General features: G+C 36.5%; 1 long non-coding RNA gene across 2 annotated transcripts in view; it reads left to right on the top strand.

The window, feature by feature from the left end:
- The window catches only part of LOC112392170 (uncharacterized), a 108,917-nt gene that overhangs the window by 73,366 nt on the left and 7,887 nt on the right, over positions 1-27,664 (top strand). Inside the window, exons 1-4 of one of the 2 annotated variants that reach the window (XR_003001638.1) lie at positions 7,553-7,686; positions 14,158-14,223; positions 20,620-20,717; positions 24,674-24,821. This is a non-coding gene — a long non-coding RNA (uncharacterized LOC112392170). Of the gene's footprint in view, positions 1-7,552; positions 7,687-14,157; positions 14,224-20,619; positions 20,718-24,673; positions 24,822-27,664 lie in introns of those variants that run through there. The other variant, XR_003001637.1, reaches the window with a different exon arrangement.

Genomic DNA, 27,664 nt, shown 5'->3' with positions numbered 1-27,664 from the left:
GAGTAGTCTAGATTTTGGAGTATGGGCTGAAAAGAGTTCCATAAGGCCACCCAAAGCCTAGCACATGGTCTAGCTGGGACTTAATAAATGTGTTGAGTGAATGAATGAATTCCAGGTACTAATTGAGTTTAGATCATTAAAGCATTTTAATACTAGATCATTCTAGATGTATAATACTGAAAGAAAATTTTTTTTAAAAAACCATGGCCATATTGTTTACATAAGCTCCTTACTTCGTCTCATGATTTATGCAAAAAAGTGTTTCTTGGTGCTTAAATCTATAAAACCAAAACCTTGGAATAAAATTGATGTTGAATTTTATCTGATTTGGCAATGACTAATTGAAAAGGAACAACTAAATGAAAAAAAGTTCCATGTGTTTCATTAAATGATGCATGTCTAATAAATGTTCATTTTTATGTTTATAAAACATTGAGTGTATATTAATGTTGCTTTTGATCAGCCGTGTGCTAATTATAATAATAATCCAATATAGAATATATGGTTTAATATTTAGAGCCTTATGTCATATAATAAAAAATATTTAAATTTAAATTTACATACACATTTTTGTTGCAAAGAAATATCGGATCCTCAACAGAAGACAGTCCTGAAAATATACTCCAGTAGGATGGGATTCTACAGGGGAAGTAGGATGGAAATACAGGTCAAAGGAGGGGGAAAAAAACAATGTAAAATTTCCAACTTGTTTGTGTATTTTTTACAACTTTTTTGAGGTATAATTTGCATATCGTAAAATGTACCCCTTGTAACAGTGCAACTGCACGGTTTTTAGTAAATGTATACAGTAGTGCAGGGTTCCCACATTCCCACTTGGGACCATCTCCATTATCCCAGAAATACCCTTGAGCCCACTGGCAGTCAATCTGCATATTCTAAAAATAGAAAACAATGGGTATCAAATAGCTATGTTATTTAGATTTCACTGAAAACATTTAAAAGAGTGAAAATGTTGATATTTACAATGCACTGGAGATTGTATCTGATGTATCTGTATAAAACTATAATAAACATTTTCAGATATCAACCTAAGAATAAGAGAAGGGAGCTCCTAGCTAATAAAAGAATGTAAGGTTTACCCAAGCACAAATGACTGAAAACCAATAGCCTACCTCTTATCATTGATCATTAATTATATAATAGTTTACTCTGTAGTGTTTTCTTTCTATTTTATTTGATAAAATAGGGAAAAGTCTGGTCAATTCTGTACTTGTTTGGTTGGTTGATTGAAGTAGTTTATGATATTACTGACTTTGATCCAAACCGGGGGGTTCAAAATGCCTTTTTCTTTCAAAAAAGATGCTGTACCCTAGTCTGTATCACGGGAAGAGCAATAAAATACTTCTTCCTCATTTAGAATGACACAGGACAGATTTTCAAAGTCAGAAGACAATGTAATTATATTCTTGGATGACAGCTAATGTCATGTTTATGCTCTGAATCTTTGGCAATATTTCTGTTGACTTAGGCCCCCTGGGATTCTCTTGGGCTTTCTTTTTTTTTGTCCCTTCATTTTTCTTTTGATCTGGTTATTCTGGTGGTAACAATTTTCATTCGATAAAACTCTTAGACCTTACTGCCACGAGGTAAACAATATACATTTACATTTTGTACATGCAATAAGACTCCAAATCTCATTTTTAAATTAAGTTCCATAAAAATGTTTTGTATATATGTATACACACACACACATACATATATTCTCATGGATATATATGTATGTCTAAAAAATAGATTTTAAAGGATAATCTTGGACTCCATCCTCACATATAACCTTCTCTAAGACCATGAAAGGATACACAATTTTTTTAAAAAATCAGGAATAAAACTTGCTTCTGATGCATAAAAATAAAAGGTGGGTTTGTTTTATTTCTCATTGACTTGCATACTCCATATTCTTAATAAAAAAAATAGAAAAGCCCCTCAATTACTAGAGATTAAACTGTAAGGGTCTACATCAGCATGATAAAGGTTTCAAACTGTGATTAAGGTTCCAATCTCATGACATGTGGAATAACCTATGTAATTATATTCCCCTTAGTGCTACAGAAAAGTCCAAGTGACTGTAATACATGCTAACTTAATCTTAGCCACAGAAAATGTGTTTCTAATTTTCAAATTCGGCAATTTTTCAATAAAAGTTGTTGCACTTCGTCTGATCTATTCTCAAAATACGGAAGTGCTTGAAGCCCGACCACCTGCAATAACAGATCACTGCTCTCTAAAATATTACCATACACCTACAATGTGGACGCACAAAGCTTTGCTAAAAAAGATCTTTGTTGTTTTTTCTAAAAGAAAGAAGTGATCCCAAAGTAAAGCTGGTTTTCAGCAGCCTCTCTGCTCCAAATGTGACTGGCATCAAAGTCTAATGAAAACCTGTTTGCGGACACTGGACCCATTCCAAGGTACACCATTGGCATATTCTAGACCCCTTGGGACATGACTCATATAAAAAACACAGGGCTGTCATCGGACGGCTGGTGGCTCAAATAAATCAAATTTACTTTCAAAACTGAGGCATACCAAAATTTTATTAGGTGAAACTTGGGCATTTCTTATAGCCAACTTGCACATATATTTTTTTTATTACTTACAGCAGTTAAAAGGTATGCTACCAATCACATGCAAAACAAGAAAAGATTGCAGAGTACATTTTTTACTGGGTGGTAATAGGAACTACCTTTTTTTTTTTTTTTTTAAGAAAAAGAGCAATTCCAAATAAGTTAATAATAGGTGGCATCAAAGAATTCAGCTCAGTGTTTACGTAATTCATAAGCCCTCTGGTGCATATTTCTCCATTGCACCTCTATTTAGCAGACCCCATCACTAGTCTTAAAAACTGACTTTTGCCCCAAAGTGATTTCTTGCTCACTAAAACTATCAACTGTACCACACTTCATGGGATGATGACATATAGTGTTTATAATGTGCATTTATGAGAAACAGACATGAACATACTCAAGTTCTTGATGATCTAAAAGGGATTAAACTTTAAGCTTCAAAGACCTACTACTGCTTATACTCTAACCCGCACATTAAGTCAGTTTCAAATTCCGGATTAGGAAAGTTCAGTCTTCTCTTTAGTTAAATATTAGAAATTTCTCTATTTTTAAGTCTAATATGTTAGACCTTTTAAATATGTTAATCGGTCATCAGAGGCATAGCAGAAAACAGGCCCTTGCCCAGTGAATAGCATATTTGCAAATTAATATTCACTTTTTAAGGCCACGTCTGTCACATTTCAAAAGTGGTGGCAGCTTATTTTCCTTCAGTGGCAACTCCTTCAACAGTCTTACCTGGTGAGGCGTGTACTATTGTGTATATGTTTTAGTACACACACAAATCTTACCGGATGGTACATAGATTTCAATTGTCTTTGTCAATAGAGTTAAATACTTTTTCATATTGTAGTTGGCCAGTCGTATCTCTTTTATTTTTTTTGTAAATTTTTTTTTTTTTTTTTTTTGCCGTACGCGGGCCTCTCACTGTTATGGCCTCTCCCGTTGCCGAGCACAGGCTCCGGACACGCACGCTCCGGACGCGCAGGCTCAGCGGCCATGGCTCACGGGCCCAGCTGCTCCGCGGCATGTGGGATCTTCCCGGACCGGGGCACAAACCCACTTCCCCTGCATCGGCAGGCAGACTCCCAACCACTGTGCCACCAGGGAAGCCCCGTATCGCTTTTGACTGTTGCCTGCTTATGGTCTTTAGCTCATGTTTGGTTTTTTCTGTTGGTGTGTTTGTCTGACCTTACTGATTGGTAATTGCTCTTAGAATATTAACCCTTTGTCAAAGATGTGGCAAATCTTTTTCCCAGTTTCATAATCTGCCTTTAATTTTGTCTTTTTTTTTCCCCTAAACAAAATTTTAAAATAAATGATAAAGTCAAAGCTAGTAATCTGTTCAGAGGGAGAAGACTATTCAGGTTGAGGGAGAAAAAGGAAACAAACACAGGCAGCCGGGAGTGAGGCCAGTTCCTGCACGGCTGCTCTCAGCCACTGTTGTCTTCTCTTCCCATCACAGTCCTGTCCTTCCAAAACCCTGAATTGAGCTCACTCCCGTAAAATACGCGGTACTGCATCATTTGGCATGGATGGACTTACTGTCCTGTATTGCTCCTAGGATAATTCTTGTAATCATTCATGAATTCTCAACCAGATTGTAAACAATTTGAGGACAGAAACACTTTTCTATATTTCTTTCATAATTTTCGTACTTCTAGCACCATGCTCTGCAGGTAATAAGCCTTGAACAATTACTTGTTCATTGATTACAGATGTGTTTCCTCCCTTGCATTCCATGGCCAAATGATTCCATTTTTCCTTTCTTGAATATTTTGTGGAGGCTAAGTTTATGTATGAAAATCACTGAGCCATTTTAAATGAAGTGATTTTTGTTCTGACAAATTACTAGTCAAAGTTCTATTCAGAGTAAGTGACTTCCTTAAGTGATGGGTAAATTCAGTCAAAATAGTTGATTTGAGCCTTTGAGTTGACCCAGCTTGCTCTCAGTCAGTAAGAACACATAGAAAGTTGGGTTTCCCTGGATGCCTCCACTGCTTGCCCAGTGAATTGTGGGGAATTCCTAGAATGATACTAAAATAGAGAAGCTATACTGGTGGTATAGCTGGTGGTCTTTCCTAGAATGATACTAAAATACAGAAGGTATACAAGAATATATGTGAAAGTATTTCTAGGAGATCTTTAAAAAATACGTATGATAATATAATTTTAATAGATTATTGGTTTAGTTTTGGGGTAAAAGCCATTCTTTAAGACCAGTGATGGGGCCTGCTAAATGGAGGTGCAATGGTGAAATTTGCACCATAGGGCTTGTGAATTACGAAAACACTGGGTTGCATTCTTTGACATCACCTATTACTAACTTATTTGAAGCTCCTTTAAAAAAAAAGGTTCAGTTAAAGCCATTCAAGCTAAGCCCATAAAGGAATGCAATTTTTACCCACCTAATTGCCAAAGAATGATTAAAAATTATAACACTTGAGGTTGTTAAAGATTGAGAAGTGGAAACATTTGTTCACAGATCCTGGGAGGATAAACTGTATCGATTTTGGAAGGCACTTTGGCAATATGTATTAAAAGTCTTAAAATATATACTAATCTTTGACCCAGAAATTCTATTTGTAGGACATATTCTTAAGGGAATAATTATGGATGTGTTCAAAGGCTTAAAGATAAGAAGGATTACAGCATTGTTTAAGATAACAAAAACTTGGAAATGATGCAAAGATCCAATAACAGAAGATTAAATAAAGTTTAAAATTAATAACTTATTAAATAATATTAGTGATATGGAAGTATGTCCTGTACACTAAGATACAGAGTAGGTTACAAACACTATATGGAATACATTTTATATTTTAGTAAGCGTATACAGAAAATAAATTAGAGATACATTAATATGTAACCAGTGTAATAGTAATTCTCTGGGTGCTGGGAATACAGGTTACTTTTCTTTATTTTAGTGTTTTTTTAATTAAAAAAATATACTATTTTTTGTTATTTAAAGAAGTCTATTCATAAAACAAGCTGCAGAAAAGAGTTTGAGGCTAAAGTGGGTTGTACATATTTAAGGTGGTTTTCTTAGCCTGCAGCACCAATGGTTGCTATGGATCGCTTAGAAATTCTTCTGGACTTTCTAACAATATGCATTTCCAACAGGGATTTATGATAATGTCCTTTTCTTTTCACCGTAGCTTCAGCAAGAGGCTAAATAATAATGTTATAGAGTTTAATAATATTATAGAGTTCTGTTAATTTACTTTTTAAACCATCTTTTGCAGTTTCTTTTTTAAAGGGCTGCATTTAAACTTGTTTCATCAAGGTGACAGCTAGCAGCTTAATTTTTTAAATTTCAAGTAATAGGTGTAAAAGTGAAACAGTTAAAATATGTATAATTGTACAGAATTTTATCGGTGTTTTTTGATAGATTTAAGAGACCTTTTCCTAAAATGTTCTTGTGTGTGGAGAGAAATGGGTTCTGGAAGAAATATGCTTCGTGTTCTTCCTGTATGACTTACCTCAGGAGAATTTAAGGGGCAGCACGAATCAAAATCTCCAAGTTGTAACCAGGCTTTGCTTCATGGCTTTAAAGACAACTCTTCCTTGACTGTCTTAACTAACGGAAGAAATAGTGGGGATGATCATACTCAATAAATAACCAAAAGCTTTTGATTATTGTCTTTGCAACAAATGATATAATTTTTCAACAAATATTATACCAAATATAATTGCCATTGATTATTGAAAGGATGAGTTTGGGAAACACATAGAAACATCTGAGGGAAACTGGTTTAAATTTTAAATAATTGCAGAGAGAAACAAGATAGACTATGGATTTAAAAAGTTAGTTGTGCCATGTTTCTTTGCCAGGTTGGCTCCAAATTCTATCTTGAAACATAAGGATATGATTAACTTGCAGAAATTATTTCTTCTGGAAAAGTGTAAGTTTATTCTCACCCATACTCTGAAAATGGAAACGTTTCCCAGACTGTTCCAGTATGATGGTTTTTCTTTAGGTCGAATCAGACCTTTGGGCCAAAGCCCTTTATCAACCAGTCAACAGGAAATCTTTTCTCAGTCATGAAAAATGATTTTTTTTTCTTTATAAACATTCCTGAGAAAGGGGGAAGTTTTCTTCAGATTGAATTTAGTTAGAGGGGGATTTCTTCCATGAATAGAATGATTTTGTTCCCATATTTGAAAAAATAACATGGGTAGTGTCTGAGGTTTTGATGAAGGGACTGAGGAAGAATAACCTGAGTTGTGCTTCTGCAAGTGACGGAACCCAGCGGCGATAGAAATACGATCCTTTGCGGAGGGAGTTCTCTTTTGTAAACTGGATTCTATGTCAAGTGATTCCAAATCCCCATCTGACCTTGTCACCAACCTGACCCTATTCCAACTCATTAGGAGCAAAACTAGTGACCATTTGGAACAAAGTACCTTCGTGGTCAGATAGGAGAGCTAGACAGTAGGAGCATTTTACTCTGTAACCTGAGTTGCAACCACAATCCTCTGAAAACCTCCCACAGTCTCCTTCTCAGATAGTTCTCCTGCAATTATCTTTGCCCCTCCTTCCCCAGCTGCTTTCCCCTCCTCATTAAAGATATAAGAGCAGCTAACTGGAGAGGTGTTCATCTGGCTGAAGTTTTCTTAGTTTTGTAAAAGACAGTGTGGCATACTCATGCTCCCAAGCCTTACAGATAAAACTAGAATGTCATTAGCAGAAGTAAGGTGAGAACAGTAGGGAGAACACTGCACCAGGACTCAAGACACCTACATGCTTACATCTCTCTCTCTCATGCATGAGGCTTGTCGTTAAAACAGTCATTTGGTGAAACTTCTTTGTGCCTCATTTCCTTCTCTGAAAGAAATGAGGAGTTATGCTACCTAGGTCCTTTCCAGCTTTCATGGTCTGTGAATCTAAATCTTTTACAAACTATCCTTAAAAATGATTTTTATTTCCCTTCTTCAATAAGACAAACCTTTTTTTCAGTCCAGTGATATCAAAGGATTACAGCCTGATTTGCCACAAAACTTCTCAACAAGTCTGATCATACAAATATTCTTGGAGATTATTTTAGGAAGCCTATATGCTAGTACTTTTGACTGCAGGAAGGGAAACAAAGTTTCTCCGAAGGTAAGTGTGTGTTTATTTTATCTTGTCTTATTTTACTTTTATTTTATTTATTTTATTTTCCAGGGGGCTCATATGCTAGAACAAAGTACAATATTAAGTGGTTAACTCATTTATAAACATCCTAATAAAGTAAAAAAAATTGAAACCATAAATATAGCATCATTACTGCAAAACAATACAAACTTGCTCCATCTACTTGGCTTTCCTACTCCTTATGATAAGCAACTAATTAGATATGATTGTGCAAGTCAAAAATGTTATTTGCAACCATTGTATTTATATGTATTCAAAATCAGTATTAAATATCAGGAATAAAACAATTATTAATTTCTAGTAAAATCCAGAGTGCACTTTTTTACCTTCTTCATAGAAGATTGTTGAGCATTTTTATTGTGATTCAGAATGTACCTTTGATAACTGACTACTTCACACGTTTTCCTGCACTTGATCCATATAAAACTGGTTTGCCTGCAAACTCTGATGATCTCTTTTTGAATTTTGTAGTAGAGAATTATCAGTCATTAAATATATTCACACTCTTATTTTGAGATTAAAGGAGTTGCTGTTCTCTCTCTAAATATTATCATTATTGTTATTAAACTTACGGAATACCAGATATTTTCTCCAAAAAAGAAGGAGGTGGTGACTTTACCCTCTTATGGCTTCTAAGAAACCCCAGTCACTTTAAATACCATCTTCTTGACAGATAAACTGCCTCAGATGAGTTGTATTAATAAAATATATCAACATTTGAATAGGTTTTATAAACACATTTGTTTTGATTCAGTAAGTATTGATAAAGCTCCTTTTATGAAAAAGATTATTTCAGGGACCATGTGACATACATAAAGCAATACATTAAGGGTTCTACCTTGGTATAGCAAAAATATATAGTTGGAGATAAACCAAGAAAACCAAAACAGCTATAGCAGAGTTCAATAAATGGCAGAATACATTGTTCTATGAAGCAAAGAAAAAGTGTGGTGCCTGGGTGGTTGATCAGATGGGACTACCTGGAAGAAGTTATTTGAAATTAGCTGTTAGTACATCCCTTCAGAGATTGCTATGGGGACAAAGTATTCCAAGTGGCTCCAGACTGGCTAGGTAAGGACATGTTAGAAACACTGAAATTGGCCCAAGTTCTCCTGGTGTTAGTACCTCCACTTAGAACTAGTTCCCCATATCACTTGCTAGTTATTGGTTGCACTCTTCCTACAAGGATTCTAACAAAGGCCACTGAGCTTAACTGTGTAGAATGCAGAAGTGGAGGAACAACAAGAAGCCAGATTAGAAAGGCAAACTGGACCCACGCTGTGGAGGGTCCTGAATGCCACACTGAGTGTGGAGCTGGCTCTAGGGACAACCAGAAGCCATTCAACCTTCTGGGCAGAGTTGCCCCATAATCAGATTTCACACCAAACTGCTAGCTGTGCATAGGACGGCTTGGCCCAGGGAGTGTCCTTGGATTCAGAAACAACAACGTGGAAGTTTTTGAATACTTGACCCTGGGTGATGGCAGTGAGAAGAGGGAAGGAAGTGGAGTGGTTAAAGAAACAAACAAGGAGAAAATTGGTAATCTCAATTATGTAAGAAATAATTCTCAATTATTTAATACCATGATGGTTCCCAAAAGGGATTTTAGAATTTTCTACTTATGAAAAATAGAACCAACAAAATTCTCTGTAGCTCAGGGTAACTAAGCAGAAGGTCAAGGAAGGGATAAAGTAATTTTGTTAATTTTCTTAATTCTTTTTTAAAATATTTTCACTAGCTTTTGGTGTTAACAATTGGCTGAGACCTGATTTTCAAATGGATTTCACAATGAATTATTTTCTGCTTTAGAAATTTAGGAAAAAAAATAATCGTTAAAAGTAATTCTATCAAATCAATTTTTAAGGGGACTCTAAAATTTACAGCTTCAGAAAATCAAACTAAAAAATATTTTGTCATATTAGAGTAAGTGATATTTGTACTTTTTAATTTTTAGAATTTTAATTATTGAATTAAATAGAAATGAGTATTTCACTACTTGAAATTGACTCAGTTTTCATGGGTTATTTTTAAAATTTCCTGGAAATGTAGACAACCTAAAGATGCATTTGGAAAAAAAATTAAACATGAATCATAAAGGCCTACAGTCAAGAACTTTATATTTAAATAGAATTACTTTTTACAGGTATTTATTTTATAGCAAATACACGAAAAAGTACATATACCTTCATATATATACAAGACAACCCCAGTAGTCCAAATAAAAAGTGTAAGTTACAAAATCAATAATAAAATGATTATTTCAGATACAGATTCATATGCTTTCATAAGTTTTCTCTTTCTCAGCCTAAATATCTTATTTACATAGAAAAATTATCAAATGAAATAATGATGTCAATAAAACAAAACACTGACATCTCACAATAAAAGAGTCATTGGACACAGAAAACAATTTGAACTTTTTAAGGTACAAAATAAGAAACATGATTTTTACAAAGAGATTAATTCTAAAAATGGCAGCATGTTGAACTCAAAAAACCTCCTTCCAAGGTGGCATAATTAACAACCAAAGTCAACTTTCTCACATTATCACAGAATTGTTCTTTTCACCACACTGCATGAGACATATTCGTACATCAAGTGGAGCTAGCTGGAAAAGGAATCCAAACGGGCCTATTTTTAAATGATAATATTTGTAGATTCATTGATAACATGTCAGGTGACAGAGAAAACATTGACCCAGAAGATTATAAATCAAAAAACGTTTTCATTGCTGAGTAATACTAATAGTAATAATGCTTGTCACAGCCTTGAAGAAAAATACTTGGGAGAACCATATTTACTCTGCCAGAAAATTTCCTAACAAATTACTAGAGTTGCAACAGTCATTAGAAATAAGTAATATGGGCTTCCCTGGAGGCGCAGTGGTTAAGAATCCGCCTGCCAATGCAGGGGACACAGGTTCAAGCCCTGTTGCAGGAAGATCCCACATGCCGCGGAGCAACTAAGCCCGTGCGCCACAACTACTGAGCCTGCGCTCTAGAGCCCACGAGCCACAACTACTGAGCCCATGTGCCTAGAGCCCGTGCTCTGCAACAATAAGATTTGAATGGCCGTAATGAAAACCTACACACCGCAACGAAGAGTAGCCCCCGCTCACCGCAACTAGAGAAAGCCCGCGCACAGCAACGAAGACCCAACACAGCCAAAAAACAAACAAATAAATAAAATAAATCTATATTTTAAAAAAAGAATATATTACGGTAGCACCGCAAGAAGGCTTTACATCAAGAATTCCTTCTAAACATCCAGAGACTAAGTAATATATTGTCTTATTTATACAGGTGCTCTCAGATATAAATGTCAGTCTATAGATCTGAATTACACATATTATCAAAATGATAATCTAATAAAATCCAAGCATCCACAGTCCTATCTATTTTCAGATTTTTGCAAAAATTACTATCAGAATACCACTTTCCGCTGGTTCATATTTATTTGCATTGGCTGTCCAAAGGAAAAGTTTTGTCAACAGTTTATAAACTAAAAGAGAAATTGAAAAAAAATTGGACATTTTTCACTTTGCAGATTTGCTGAAGTATAGGTTTTGGCTTCAAAATAGCTTATTTGATGGAAATTTGCAAAGATTATGGAAAATGTATTCATATGTAATGACAAAGCCAAAATTTCAACTTTAGTAAATTGAGATTAAAATAATTGGCAAGGGATGTGTAGTCAATACAATAATTTGAGTATTTACAAAAACTTATTAAGACCAAGTAACATTTGTGTATTGTTGAGGAAAATCTTCATCAGTATTTGAAATACTTGATTTTTAAAAATACCAATTGGATTTGAAATTTGTTTTTGTATAACAAGAAAGTCAAATATATTTATCAATGAAGGAAAAAGAAGAGTTGTTATATTTAAAACATCGATATACCATTGGTGTTTAAAGAGTTTGCATTGTTCGAATTGTGCTCAATGGTATGAAGGAGTCTGTCAAAAAGAGAAAAAGTAATAAATATGTTTTTGCTATTTGCTACCTCCTACTCCTGTGAACAAAGTTTCTCACAGATGATTTCTATCAAGAATGTGAAGAGACCATCATTAAAGAAATCTTGATTAGGATGTATGTGTGGCCAGCAAGCCATAAAACTATCATAAAATGCTATTATGCTAAAGCAAGCTCCAATTTCTCATTTTAAAATGTGAAAAGATTTTATTTGGAAATTGTATACAAACTCAGCATGTAATATTCTCCCTAGCATTTGTGGTTTGCTTTTCTTAGCATATCTATATAAGGTAAAGAAAATACCATATTTTTTTTTGTATATAAGTGCCAAGTGCCATGTAGAAACCTCCAAAATCCTCCCCAGTTTACTCTGATGTGCTGTACAAATACAAACGTTTTATATGTGACTTGATATGAAAAAGCTTGGGAATAACTGCCCTAGGGGAATGAATTTAACTGATTGTTAGGCAAAGTACAGTAGAGCAATGAAAAGCCCAAGATAACCCAAAAGTCAAAAATATTACCAAGGAGAAAAGTGTGACTTGACATTAGCTCAAATGTGACTTTAGCTCAAGTTGTTTCTTAGGAGATTTAAAGGAGCGTGTGCTCTCCTCAGACATCAGAGTGTAAAGACACTCCAGAAAGCAGCACACCCATCCTCTGCCACATTTCCCTAATGGGGCTCCCAGTGCGCTAATGGTGGAAACCTGTATGGGCATTAGTTGTGGTTTCTTATAAAGACCACGTACAGAAGTTGTCTGAAGTTGTAGTCAATGACTGAATCTTACAGAACTTGAGAGAGTTTGGTATTTGGGAAAATCGCTTCAAAGCTTCACTCTTCTGGCGACTATCTGGGAACAGGAAGGGAAGAAGCATGAATATACTCTTAAAATAACGTACATCAATAAATCAACATTCATACTAAATTCTTTAACTGAGTGGTGATACAGATCAGAATTTCTGTTAACTGTGGAGACACAAAGAATCTTTTAAAAAATATGCCATTTTAAAATCCCATCCAGGAATAGGTCTGAAGTTTTAAATATGTATTCCAATAACTCGTATTTCTTAGGACTTCTGTACTTTTTATCTCATCTACTATTTGAGGATTTTCCAGGTTCAATATTGTGTGCATCAAGTTACCCCATATTCTTGTATTTTTCAGAGAGTCTGAAGAGACAAAATAAAATACTTTCCTTTTGATCTAAAATGGCATTTCCTATTTAAGAACAAAAAAACCACAAGAAAGTTTTAAGGCTCCTACAACTAATATATTCAAAACCTGTGCAGCTTAAGACTGAACATAAAAAAATTAAAAAAAACTGAACATGATTTCCAGTGAAAGGTTTCCAAACCTACTGGAACAGGCTGTGTCAAGAGGAATGCCTGTGTGCTTACAAATAACAGCAAAACTCTGGGCTGCGAATAATAACCTATGAGTTATTGAAGGCATGAGAACTTGTAAAAAGCAATTGTAAAGCATTTTGTAAAATATTATTGCCATTCAAATGTTAAATGATGACAACAGAAGCTCTTCAGGGACTGGTAAAAAGCAAACACTGTTGGAAGAGGAACTATAAGGAAAAAGGAAAGAAAACAGAGTGGATATAAAGACCTCATAAATTTAGGAGAGAAAAAAAGACAATTGTGAGTGACAAACGGAGAAGGCTTACCAATTTTATGTCCTATTCCATCAAAATAAATAGCACATTTTTAATTTCAGGGGACTTGAAGCCAAATGGGAGAGTCAAAGTTAATCTCTTAAATGTTTATAGAGACATTTTTCACACATATAAGCAAATATAGAAGAAATATATACTAAGTGATTCTACTATTTTATAAGATTTATAGTACAATTGAATTCTTCTTAGGGAAACAAAGTAGGAAGGATGCATCTTTCTGCATTGTACTAATAAACAATGGAGCAGTCTATATGAAAGTTAGAAAGACAAGATGTTCAGCAATCTTCCTTACTCACTCCTCAAAATCAAGGTCTTTGGAAAAGAGCCTTGATAATCGTCTTGTTTCCTAAGAACCAAACCTTCATATAATTATTATTATTATTATAACAATAAATACCCAACAGAGTACATTTAATTCTTCTACTTCTCTTTTGGAGTGGCAAAATCGATGTCATGGGGAACGCTTTCTGAAACTGGTATATTTAACTAAAATGAAGAAAAAAGAAAGGGTCCTTATGTAAATCAAATACAGGTTTTTCCAGTTCTGCAGAAAGGATTCCTTATTCTTTGCCCTATTTGGCACTTGTATGTTCTTAATTATTGCTGTTTGGCCTCTTAGAAAGAGAAAGTGGGATAAAACGTGAATCACACTAGAATGTTTTCTGACTTAACAATAATGAATAGCTTTTTTTTTCTTTTTTAAAGATTAAAATAATAGGAGTAGGCTCAAAAGATTAACTTGATTATCTCTGTTTCACGGGTGTGTTTTTATCCATTTTACAGTGGTCATTTCCAGGAAGCAAGACTTACCGCTCATAGCTAAAGAAGACCAGTTTCTGGAGAAACAAGGTTTGTTCTGTGTTTATGTTGCATATTCCATTTCTTCATGTTTTATAGAGCTCACTTTTGTTTCCTCTGTAGGGCCTGGGTTATCTTGTTTAGATTTTATATTGTCTACATTAAAGGGTGACTGCTGAGTCCTCATTTCCCATACGCTGTGAAGAAAAGGTGAGAAGAAACAGGAGAGGGTATGAAAGAAGCAGAAGAGGGTAAGAGAGAGAAAGAGAGAGAAAAGAATCAAAGAGATTTCCTCCTACGCTGTCTGCCCCTGAAGGAAACATCTGCCTGAATGCTTTACTCTGGGAATGACCTGTTCACATAGTCCAAACTTAGAGGGAAGAAATACAAACTTTCTGAAAATTGAGAAACAAAAGTGAATGGGTAATATTATTTTGCTTCTTCAATATTATGTAAATGTTATAGCTAGAAAAACACATGTGCATATATTTAGGCAGAATTTATAAAGATCAGTGTTCAAATTTCAAGAAATGTGTACTAACTGAAAAGCCACCAATCCACATTGGGGAGCCATGGCGAAGAGGCAGGGACAACGTAGAACAAGGAGAGCATGATGTTTCAGCATCTTTGTCCAGTGGAGTCAATTTGTTTGACTCAGCTTGGGTTTAATCTCACCCAGTGTTCCTGGACTTACTATTGCAAAGCTTTGTAGAATTCTAAGTGAAGTCTTGCCTTCGTACTCATGGTCCCTTTCTAGCCCTGAAGTTACTCATCTCTACAGTGAGCTCTGAGGCCCTGAAGCTTGGACATCACTGCTCACGAAGGCCCTGCCTAACCCTGCCTTGTGACAGGACTCTGTAAGTCACCCCATGTATGGCTCTGGGACCTGAGGACTTTCTCTGGAGCAAAAGCCATACCTTCCCTTGGCAGGTGCTTCAGTGTTTAACGATCAATGGCCCTTTCATCTGGATGACTGTTTTTTACAACAGAAAAATATGAATCTGATTTCTTTGAGGAGATAAAATGGATCCTTCTGGTGAATGACTACTAAGGAGAGCATGGCTTCACAAGTTAGGGAGATTCATGATGTACAGAAAGGGGCCAAATAAATGCCAGATTAGCAAAGGAGATTCATACATCAGAGGGGATTTCAGGCTGGCTTTAGGCCGGGTAACGGGGGCAGTGACCACAAGAGTTTAACTCACATCACAAGGTGTCAATGCCTCCTGAATTCCAGCTATCAAAAAAAGATGACTTTATTTGACAACAGACAGATTAAAGGGGAAAGGGGGATGGGTAACAAATTATTGTCCAAAACAACCAAACATCTTTGTTGAATCAAAGGAAAACCATTTCAAAAGCCCCTGACTGAGCCCACTAGAGGTCTCCAGAGGAGAGAGGCTACCCTGGTCACCTTAGAAATCTGCTTTAAACCTTACGGTTTAAGTTTAATTTATTATTGGGTTTTTAAACCTTACGGTTTACGTTTAATTTATTATTGGGTTGGCCAAAAAGTTCGTTTGGGTTCTTCCATAAGATGGTATGAAAAACTCAAACGAACTTTTTGGCCAAGCCAATATATCCAAACCCACCTCCTCTGCTATCTTTTATCTTGCCATTCTTAATGAAGACAGAACTGCTGCTTCACCAAACCTTTAGTGACAACACATCTTACCCAGAACCACCAAATCAGACATTTGTCTAAAAACATATTGTCTTAGTTCCCAGTTTTACAAGAACAATAGTATTTCAGGAGACAATGGCCTCCTTAAACTAGGAAATTAGTTTACTTCTTCCACAGTGATTTATTGACCCAAGCACATTCATTCAAGGAGGCTACTCACTGGTCTCAGATATCACAAATCCTGGGGGCACCTAAGCTCAAACATTGGTGCTCGAAGAGCAGACCACCCCTTCTGTTCTCAATGAGCTGGCGTTCTAGCCTGCTTTTGAAGATTTTAAAAACACAACAGTAGCTGTTGGTTTCTTTAACTTCCAGGTAAAGAAAGTGGGAACTGAAACCAAAGGGTCAGAAGAGTCTACAAATAGGGGGTTAGTGCATTGCTGGAGGAGGAGGATGGCCAGTGAGTTCATACAAGGTTGAAAGGAAACATTGGGGCTAAATTGATAATAAAGTTAATCTTTCAATTCACTTTTTATTTTCCAAGTTAATAGGACTGATATATGGAAACAATCTAACAAAGTTGTAAGAGTAATCCATTTGTTTTTTTATTTATTAACCCAACCCACTTTTTGTGTCACCCAGAAATTTATGACCCAGACTTGACACCCAAGGAACTTATATTCTTGTTGGGGAGACTGGACTTAGGCTTGAGATACAATGAAAGAGGATTCCAGAGATGGAATTTAATCAGACAAGTGCTGATGACATTGTTTTATTGTGTGCGATCTCCCTGTGCTTTCTTATCCAGAAAGGAACTCCTTTAGCATTTCCTCTTAGATCAAAATTTATATGCCCAGAAGTATTTTTTAGGTGCTTGTGTTCCTCTTTTCATTTCCATCACATTTAGACTATACTGATTTACACTAATACAGTCCAGTGTAAATGAGTGCTCCCTTGTGTTCCATCACAGACCTTCCATACCAATAATTGCTGTTAGTATACATTGAACAAGTACTACGTGCAAGGCACTGTCCTGAAAAATGCGCATCTAATTGCAATCCTGTCATTTTGGTATTAGGATCATTCCCGTTTTGTAAACAGAAGATTTGAGGCAATTTAGTCATCTTTTCAAGTTCACAGAGCAAGTAAGTGGTAGAGCTGGGAATCCAATCTAGACAGACTACTTCCCAAGCCCACTAGTTTAATCACAACACTGTATTGTTGACTTTTGTGTAATGATGTTTAGGTTAGTCATTTGACATGATTTGTACAGAATAAAGGAGATTGATATGGAATGAGCTTTACCATATCTGATTGATCATTTCAACTCAAATGTCAATTAGGTGCCAAGCATTGGATCAGACACTGGAGATTCAGAAAAGAACCAAATCCAGTCACTGTGTTCATGAATCTCAAAGTGTGGTAGGATCCTCGCAGCTGGAGTGAGAGCGTTAAGGAGTGTAGGTGCAGCACTGTAGGACAGGGAGGGTTGCAGCAGTGAACTCCTCAAATGCCCAACAACGAACTGTCTGAATGAGCATCTGTCTCAGAAACTACAACCCGAGGAAAAGTGGAACAGCCTTCTTCCCCTGCAAGTAGACATACTAAATCTTGCAAAAATGTAGGTACTCCTGGCAAATCAGAACTACCCATCTGTCTATGAGCTTGCTAATCATTCCAAAGCTAAAATATAACCTCTCAAGAATGTCTCGGATTTATTCATAGGCCAATTTGGTGAGTCATAAAAAAGAAGCAGCATCTGTATTCAGTCAACCTAGTTGGAATTCACTGAAAGTCTGAAAATACTAGGAAAACTTTCTATCAATGATGAACAATCATGCTCAACATAATAAAAACTCATTACAGAGGAACTGGGGGGGGATGGGAATAAGAAAGGAAGGTGAAGATTAAAGCCAAACCAAAATATGGATAGATTGCTACAAGATTAAGAGGATCTTTGTATTAGAAGTAAAGAAAATTAGTGCAAGTTTGTCCATGGAAAGACAGTGAAAACAAAATTGTCCCTTATGTCAGCCAATTTTGGATTTTCTATTATTTATTACCACTTGGTGATTTATAACAAGAGAAAGGCAATGGAGAAATTGAGAATCATTAGAATGTAATGATGAGTTTCAAAGTCAGCCCCTAATGAAAAGCAGAAATTTTAGAAAATAAAAAAACCCAAATCATATTTGTTTAAAATCTGTAATGACTTCTTTTGAAGTCCACTGAGCTACAGTATGTGCTTACATTGGCTGTTGAGTTATGATTTAAATTTATGCTGTATTTAGGAGGTTAATATTTGTTGACTTATATGGAAGAAATTTAATTGTGGAAAGTTGAGGAAAGAAAAAATGAAAACAATATAGTACTCATTAAAGTTTACTGTATTGTTTTATAAGAAAAGAAATAGGCACATAGTTTCATATATTCAACTTGGGTAAAATGTATGTGAGCAAAATACACTAAAATGTTAAGAGAGTTATCTCTGCAATGTATCATAACTGCAGGCATTCTTTTTCTTTTTTCTTTGTATTTCACCTGACTTTTCAAAGTTTGTACAATGAGCTAGTACCACTTTTATAATTAAAAACGTCATGTTATTTTAAAATAGACTTGCATCCATGTTCTAGAAGGAATAGATTATATGATGGTAAATTGAACAACTATTAGAATACAAGTGATTAGCAGTATATAACCAGTGTTTACAAAAAGCAAATCAAACTATACAAGCTTAATAACTTCTTTTTGGCTTGCACTGTAAGATTCAGCAGATGTTATATTGGAATTTTAGTAAAGGACATAATGTGGTCTCCTGAGATTTACTGACAAAAAGAATTTATTTTCTGTTAGGAACAGAGAAGCTGCACTTAGCTGGAAAACAGGGCTGAAATTCTGTAAACAAAAGGAAATAATGACATGATCCAGGGAAGGTGCTAATGAAAGCTGTAGCATCAATCAACAGAAGCCTTAGGGATAAGGGCAGAGCGTAGGTAGCTCATGGGGTATCTAAGGAAGAAAAAGGCACTGGTGGGAAGTAGAACTGGGAATGATGGGAGGAAAAGAAAGCTAATAATTACGTATCTACTTTGTGCAAAGTATGGCACCAGGCTCTTCTCTCCAATTAACAGGTGAGGAAATTAAGAATAACAGAAGCCATTAAATAGGAATACTGATGGATACGTTGACTTATTTCTTTGGTTAAATGTGATCTGAAGAATAAAACCTATTACTAGTTGGAATCTAATTTATAGGAAAAAACACATAGAAATTAGTGGGCTAAACATTGACAGAAGTGTACTAGGTGATGTGAAAGGAAAAACTCTTTTTTTTTTTTTTTTTTAGCAGAGGCGCCTCATATTACACTTAATAACAAAGACACAAGGACAGTTAGCCCCTCTCTCTACAAGTGTGGTGATATTCCCGGGGCTTTGTATCTCATTACGAGAGATTTATTCTAGTAAAGAGAGTAGGGTCCATAACAACACTAAAGCAATGCACATGGAGAGCCCGACTAAATGATAATTTGGATGAGTCATAACATATATGAAAAGCATAAGCACTTGGGGAAGATGATGTGGCCTGATCTAAACAGGATAAGTAGGATAAGTGGGATAAAAGTATGGGAAAAAAATAGGTCAAATATCAATAAAAAACTTTTCAATAGTGGGAACTATCAAAACCAGAAGATTTGTTCCCAAAGGAAATTCATGATTGTGGAAGATTTAATACTTGAGTGAGTAAACATGAAAGAATAACTAATCGAGAACAGTTCTAAATTTTATGCTTCTATAGATTCATTTGTAAATAAACTATGAACAATGAGGCCTCATTTATTCATCAGCATCAGGGAACACATTGTTCCAGAGAAGTCAGTTCCCCAGATACTGCAAGCCTCACAACAGGAACAGATTTTTCTTTAATTTCAACCTCTCCAGTGGAGATTTATTTAAACGGAATGACTCAGATCCTTGGCTTCTTAAATATTCCAATCCAGAATTAGGATATGAGATGCCAGAAGTGTGTATGGAAAGGCCTCTGGAACACAGGGTCAGGACAACCAGAGATCCAGTCTTGGTTCACAGAAAGGTGATCTGGAGGTCTTTTACCACTCTGGTCCTTAATTTTATGTATATATATATATTTGTAAATAAAAGCACAGGAGAAGATGATCTTTCAAATTTCTTCATCTAAATTCTCTAATTCTGAACATCTGCTACCTAATTGCACTATACAGGCAGACCTCACTTCCTTGTGCTTCGCAGATTCTATGTTTTCCACAAATTGAAGGTTTGTGGCAACCCTGCTTCCATTTTTCCAGCAGCATATGCGCACTTCATGTCTCTGTGTCACATTTTGATAATTCCTGCAATATTTCAAACCTTTTCATTATTATTGTATTTGTTATCATAATCTGTGATCTTTGATGTTACTGTTTTGACACTTTTTAGCAATACCGTATGTTTTAATTAAGATACGAACGTTTTTTAGATGTAATGCTATTGCACACTGGATAGACTACAGGATAGCATAAATGTAACTTTTATACACACTGGGAAACCAAAAAATTCATGTGACTCGCTTTATTGCGAGGTTCACTTTATTGCAGTGGTCTGGAACTGAACCTGCAGTATCTCCAAGGTATGTCTGTAATATTTGTCTCTACATTAAATATTTTAGACACTCTTTTCTGCTAGTGGGCCTTAGCTAAGGCTTTATGTAAGGTGCTACACTCCATCAATGAATAAAAGGCATGTGCTTGATAGTAACTCTTTTCCTTGGTACTCCAGAGCTTCTCACATGGTTTTTAAAATTATTTTCAGGTTCACAGGTAAATACCTAATATTGAGGCTGCTGGAAGTCTGATTACCAGGTACATGGGTCAAGACTGTATTCCTATTTGGGGAAGGTCAAGTCAGAGGTGAGAATAACTGTTGTTATGCTAACTGTCACTTCTAAGCAGAAGTTTTCAGAGTCAGCCTACTGTTTGCCATGCCCTCGTTTGCTTCTGTCACAATGACTGCACTGCCCCACATGGAGGTGGCTCCTTCAACTGAGGCCTCTCTCCGGGCTTGCAGATGGCTGCCTTCTCAGTCGTGTCCTCACATGGTCTTCCCTGTGTGTGTGTGTGTGTGTGTGTGTGTGTGTGTCCGAGGGCCTCATTTCAACCTCCTTAATGGTCCTGTCTCCAAATGCAGTCACATTCTGAAATACTGGGAATTAGGCCTTTAACATATAAATTTGGTGGACACAATTCAGCCCATAACATAATAGAGTCTTGACTTGCTATGAAAAGGAGTTCTAGGCAGAGGAAGCCAAGATAGCAGAGACAGTGGAGAAGGGTCACTCTATACAGCTGTGTATAGAATGAATAGAGGCAGAAAATATGAAAATGGAGCAAGAAGTAGAGCTTTGGGGTTTATTCTGTAGGATCATTGCTCTTCGGTTTTATAGTGGAATCACTTGGGACTTTTAAAAAATGCCATCATCCCAATTCTGTTCACAACCAGTTCTCTCTGAATCTGTAGGAGTGATATTTTAGAAATATCTCACTAGGCAATGTTAACGTGCAACCACATGTAGAAGCCACAGCTATAGAAAGTTGAGATCTAGGAGCCTAATGAGATGAGATTTGTGTTTAGGAAGCTCCCTCTGACTGCAATGAGAAAAATGGGCTGGAAGACCGTGAGGCTGTGGGTAGAGAGGTCAGCTTGGAGGGACTGTTGTAAGAGATGGTGGGGTGTGAACAACACACAGTGATGGGAATGGATAAGGGACAATATGAGACGTGAATAAGGTAGGAGAGAAAGAACTTGATTCCTATTTTAATGTGGGGAATGAGAAAACCAAGAGATTTGTTTATTTTTGGCTTGAGTTAGTGAGTGGAGAGAAATTGAGTTTATTAATAACAAAAATTCAAGAGGAAGATAACATTTTAGGGCAGTGACAACAGGCTCAATTTTGGATTTCTCGGGCTTGAGTTTCTTGTGATGAAGTTCATGGGGCACTGGTATATAGGAGAGAAAGCTGAGCTAAAGGCAGAGAGTTTGGGGTCATCAGTATATGAATCATAGTTGAAGCCATGGGAGTGTGGAAATGGCCTGCAAGAGAGGAGGGCTAAAGACTGCCCCCTGGAACAATAAATGCATAAAGAAGACTGGGAAGACAAACCAGATAGACCAGGGGATGACAGTGACAAAGAAACCAAGAAAGGAATAAGTGGAGGCAAATGCCATGGAAAGATGAAGAAATACCAGCATTGACATGAGTCCATTGGATTTGTTAATCAAGAGGGGATTAGTGATCTTTGCTCCACGATTTTAGTGAAACCTAGTCTTCATTAAAAGACTAGGGGGGCCTAGTCTTAATTGCAAACTGATGAATTTGTGTTGTGTTGGAGTAGATTGAATGAGTGTAAAATATTCTTTGGTGGAGGAGCATGCAAAGTCAGAATGTGCGTAGACTGTTAGAAAAGTTGCAGCCAAAGTAAGAGCGGTCATGAAGATGTAATGAGAAGAAGGGAGTGAAAGGGGCAAAGGCATTGAAGGTTTTACTTGGAGACTGATATAATAAAGTTTAAGATTTCAGAGTGGGGTGAGGTCCAGGCAATGATCATATTTTAAAAAAAATGTTTGGAATGAGCTGCTAAAACAGAGTGGAAGAGGTCAATGAATTTTGAAGCTAAGGTATTGAATTGATCAACCACACGGAGTCATTGTGATAAAAGGACAGTCTGGGCTAGGGGCAGCAGAAGACTGAAAATCAGGTGCTAATGTCATCTATGGAGATACAGATAATATTAATGGTTAGGGGCGAGGTAGACGTGGGCCAAGGTTACTGTGTGGGCCTAACCCGACCAAAGATGAGGGCTGGAGGGGAGGTCCTGGAAGTCCAAGGTAATGTAATAGTGATCAGCCAGGTGCAGACATGGTGATGGGCTTTCAGGATGAAAACCAACAACTGCAACAAAAAGGCAGGCACAAATACATTCAGAGAATAGACTCTCATGTACCTGAGCAGCCTTGAGTTGCTACAGTGAGCAGGTGGAAAATGCAGGTGGAGAGCTGGAAAATGGTAAGGTTTTGCAGGGCCTTATAGGCTAAGCCAAGATTTTAGTTTTTCACCTGAGATCATGGGGGACCATTGCCTGGTTCAAGCAGGAAGGTGACATGGTCAGATCTGAGTTATAAAAAGCTCTTCTGGGAACCATGTGGAGGACGTATTGTTAGGAGTCAGGTTGTAGAGACCAGTTTAGGAACAAATTGTACAAATTCATTTAGAGTCTAGAATAAAACAGGGGTGGTGGAGCTGGGGAAGAGGCAACAGCCTTAGCAGCCAAAATGTAATTGACTTGGTTATGTGGAGAGAGAGGTCGAAGACAGAAGCCAAGCTTCCTCCTATGTCTGTCATCATCAACTCTGTTTACTTAGGTAAGAAATCTTACTCAGAGAACAGACAGACATGGAACTTACACTTGAGTACCAAACTAGAATGTAGAAGGGCTCAAGGGTAAGCTGGGAGGAAGTGAGAGAGTGACATGGACATGTATACACTACCAAATGTAAAATAGATAGCTAGTAGGAAGCAACCACATAGCACAGGGAGATCAGCTCCGTGCTTTGTGACCACCTAGAGGGGTAGGATAGGGAGGGTGGGAGGGAGGGAGACGCAAGAAGAGATATGGGGATATATGTATATGTATAGCTGATTCACTTTGTTATAAAGCAGAAACTAACACACCATTGTAAAGCAATTATACTCCAATAAAGATGTTAAAAAAAAAAAAAGAAACATACGGAGAGAGGAGAAGAAAAGGGAGATGAAGAAGTCCTTGTTCTCAAGAAACACATGATGTATATAACTGTCTGGATTTGATGCCCTGTATTCTGATATATATAGTAAAATGTGACATTATTGTTAAAAGTCTCTGTCTTTCAGATATTCTTCAAATTTCATAAATCAGTTTAAAGTAAGTGCTTAGATAATCTTTGGCTGACAAATTTCAGTGATTCATTTATCCCTGCCATTATCACTTGCATTGCTGTTGTTTACTATGTAGTTAGTCAAATGGAAATATAATCATAAACAATAGGAAGAGCAGAATAAAATGTTATATAGAGTTTCTTTTTAAGGGCTTAACTTACACTGAGGAAACCAGAAAGTTGAGTGTGATCTATTGGTATTGTTAATAATCCTGATTCTGTCCCTACTTGAGGAAATAAAACATAGAGTATCTGATTGATTTCATGAAAGATTAAGCACAACCCAAGCATTGACCAGGACATTGATCAGGCTTGAAGGGAATTTATTCAACTGTGTAAAAGAATAAAGGAGATAGGAAATATGTAAAATTAATGATTTTTTATGTAGGCTTCCTTAGAAATACAGAAATCTATTACTGAAAAAAATATGATTACGACTTGCAAATTCTTTACAGGAGGAAAGCAATTTGAAACAGTGTCCTTCTTTTAGGACTGCAGATATTCCGACTCAGAAACAAAACTGAAACTTTAGCAAAATATTATTTGTTTGAGGAAATTTTCTCCCTTCTACACTAGAGCCCTTTCCACACATTAAAACTATGAAGGATCATTTCTAATAATCTGGGAAAATTACATAGTATTCTGTTGTTTTTGTTTTTGTTTTTGTTTTGCGGTATGCGGGCCTCTCACTGTTGTGGCCTCTACCGTTGCGGAGCAACAGGCTCCGGATGCGCAGGCTCAGCGGCCATGGCTCACGGGCACAGACGCTCCGCGGCATGTGGGATCTTCCCGGACCGGGGCACGAACCCGCGTCCCCTGCATCGGCAGGCGGACTCGCAACCACTGCGCCACCAGGGAAGCCCAGTTACATAGTATTCTTACATCTTTTTTACAGTATGGACTCATGGTACTTTAGATGCCTCGTGAAGTGATGTGTTCCTGTATTGGAGATGTTCCTACAAAGGCCAGAGCTCCAGGTAGCACAAGCATCATATGGGAGGCTCTCAAGCTGGGCTGCAAATTAGGGCAGAAGGATCTTCAAGGTAATTTTTATCATTAAAAAACTTATTATGTCATACTTTATAATTTCTCAGTATTTTTGATCCAGCATGTACCTCATAATATTTTTGAAAACAGAAAGCAATCAGATTTAGTAACTATAACATGGATGAAGCTATCAAACACTGTTTAGTGAAAGAAGCCAGACAAAAAGGGATGAATACTGTATGATTCCATTTATATGAAGCCCAAACTGGGCAAAACTAACCTAAACTGTTAGCAATTGGAAAGTGGTTGCTTGAAGTGGGAATTTACTGGAATGGGCCACATGGGAATGTTTTATAGGGTACTGGGAGTGTTTTATAACTTGTTTTGGGTGGTGGTTACACAGGTGGATACAATTGTCTTCAAACTGGAAACAAATTCCCTACATTTTATTGTACGTAAATTATGCCTAATTCTAAAAAGTAAGTGCTCAGAGACTCACCTTAGGGTGAGAGACACACACAGACTGAAAGTAAGGAGATGGAAAAAGATATTTCAGGCAAATGTAAATGACGAGAAAGTGGGGGTAGCAATACTCACGTGAGAAAAAGTAGACTTTAAAACAGAGGCCATAAAGAAAGACAAAGAAGAGCATTATATAATGATAAAGGGATCAATAGAAGAAGAGGATATTATACTCATTAACATATACACACCCAATATTGGAGCACCTAAATATATCAAGCAAATACTAACAGACATAAAAGGAGAAATTGATAATAATACAATAGTAGTAGGAGACTTTAACACCCCACTGACATCAATGGACAGACTATCTAGATAGAAAATCAGTAAGGCAACAGAGGTCCTAAATAACACAGTAAACCAGTTTGACTAAATTGATATCTACAGGACACTATATCCAAAAAAAAAAACCCAGAATGCACATTCTTTTCAAAGGCACATGGAACATTCTCTAGGTTAAACCACATACTAGGTCACAAACCAAGCCTCAACAAATTTAAGAGGATAGAAATTATTTTGTGCATCTCTTCTGACCATAACAGTATGAAACTAGAAATCAACTACAAAAAGAAAAATGGGGGAAAAAAGAACATATGGAGACTAAACAACAGGCTACTAAGAAAAACCAATGGGTCACTGATGCAATCAAAGAAGAAATCAAAAAATACCTTAAGACAACTTCACAGATGTCTGTGGGAGGCAGCAAAAGCAGTTCTAAGAGAGAAGTTCATAGCAATACAGGCCTTCCTCAAGAAATAAAAATAATTTGAAATAAACAACCTAACTTACCACCTAAAAGAATTAGAAAATGAAGAACAAAGCCCAAAGTCAACAGAAGGAAGGAAATAATAAAGGTAAGAAAGAAAATAATTTAATAGAGATAAAAAACAATAGAAAAGATCAATGAAATCAAGACGTGTTTTTTTGAAAAGATAAACAAAATTGGCAGACCTCCAGCCAGGCTCACCAAGAATAAAAGAGAGAGGACCCAAATAAACAAACTAAGAAATCAAAGAGGAGAAATAATAACCAATACCATATAAATACAAAAAATTATAAGAGAATATTATGAACAGTTATATGCCAACAGACTGGACAACCTGGAAGAAAGGGACAAGTTTCTAAAAACATACAGCCTGCCAAGACTGAGTCAAAAAGAAACAGATAATTTGATCAAACTGATCAATAGACAGGAAATAGAATATGTAATTTTAAAAACTCTGCAGGGCTTCCCTGGTGGCGCAGTGGTTGGGGGTCCACCTGCCAATGCAGGGGACATGGGTTCATGCCCCGGTCCGGGAGGATCCTGCATGCTGCAGGGCAGCTGGGCCCATGGGCCATAGCTGCTGGGCCTGTGCGTCCAGAGCCTGTGCTCCGCAACGGGAGGGGCCGTGACAGTGAGAGGCCTGCGTACCGCAAAAAAAAAAAAAACAAAACTCTGCAAACAGAAGTCCAGGGCCAGATGGCTTCACTGGGGAATTCTATCTAACATATAAAGAAGAAATTATACCTTGCTTCTCAAACTACTCCAAAAATTTGAAGAGGAGAGACCACTCCAAAATTCATTCTATGAGGTCACCATCACCCTGATACCAAAACCAGACAAAGACACTACAAAAAAAGAAAATTACAAGCCTATATCTTTGGTGAATATAGATGCAAAAGTCCTCAACAAAATATTAACAAACTGAATCCAACAATATATAAAAAGGATCATACACCATGATCAAGTTGGATTTATTCCAGGGTCACAATGATGATTCAACACATGCAAATCAACGTGACACACCACATTAACAAAAGGAAAGACAAAAACCACGTGATCATCTCAATAGATGCAGAAAAAGCATTTGACAAAATTCAACACCCATTCATGATAAAATACTCCCACCAAAGTGGGTATAGAGGGAATATATCTCAACATAATAAAAGCTGTGTACAACAAACCCACAGCCAACATAATACTCAACAGTGAAAAGCTTCCTTCTAAATTCAGGAACAAGACAAGTATGCCCACTCTCACCACTTCTAATCATTGGAAGTCTTAGCCACAGCAATCAGACAATAAAAAGAAATAAAAGGTATCCAAATTGGAAGGCAAGTGGTAAAACTCTCACTATTTACAGATGACATGATACTCTATAAAGAGAACGCTAAAGTCTCCACACAAAAACTATTAGAACTAATTAATTCAATAAAGTTGCAGGATACAAGATTAATGTACAGAAATCTGTTGCTTTTCTTTAATAATGAACTATCAGAAAGGGAAATTAAGAGAGCAATCCTGAGAGAAAAGAAAGCAGAGGTATAACCCTCCCAGACCTCAGATTATACACATAGCTACAGTAATCAAAACAGCATGGTATTGGCACAAAAA

This window comes from Neophocaena asiaeorientalis, unplaced genomic scaffold (assembly GCF_003031525.2).
Source record: "Neophocaena asiaeorientalis asiaeorientalis breed wild unplaced genomic scaffold, Neophocaena_asiaeorientalis_V1.1 scaffold248, whole genome shotgun sequence".
In the NCBI taxonomy this organism is placed as follows: domain Eukaryota; kingdom Metazoa; phylum Chordata; class Mammalia; order Artiodactyla; family Phocoenidae; genus Neophocaena; species Neophocaena asiaeorientalis.
Note: the sequence above shows the minus strand (reverse complement) of the source record. Positions and strands in the feature narration are given on the sequence as shown.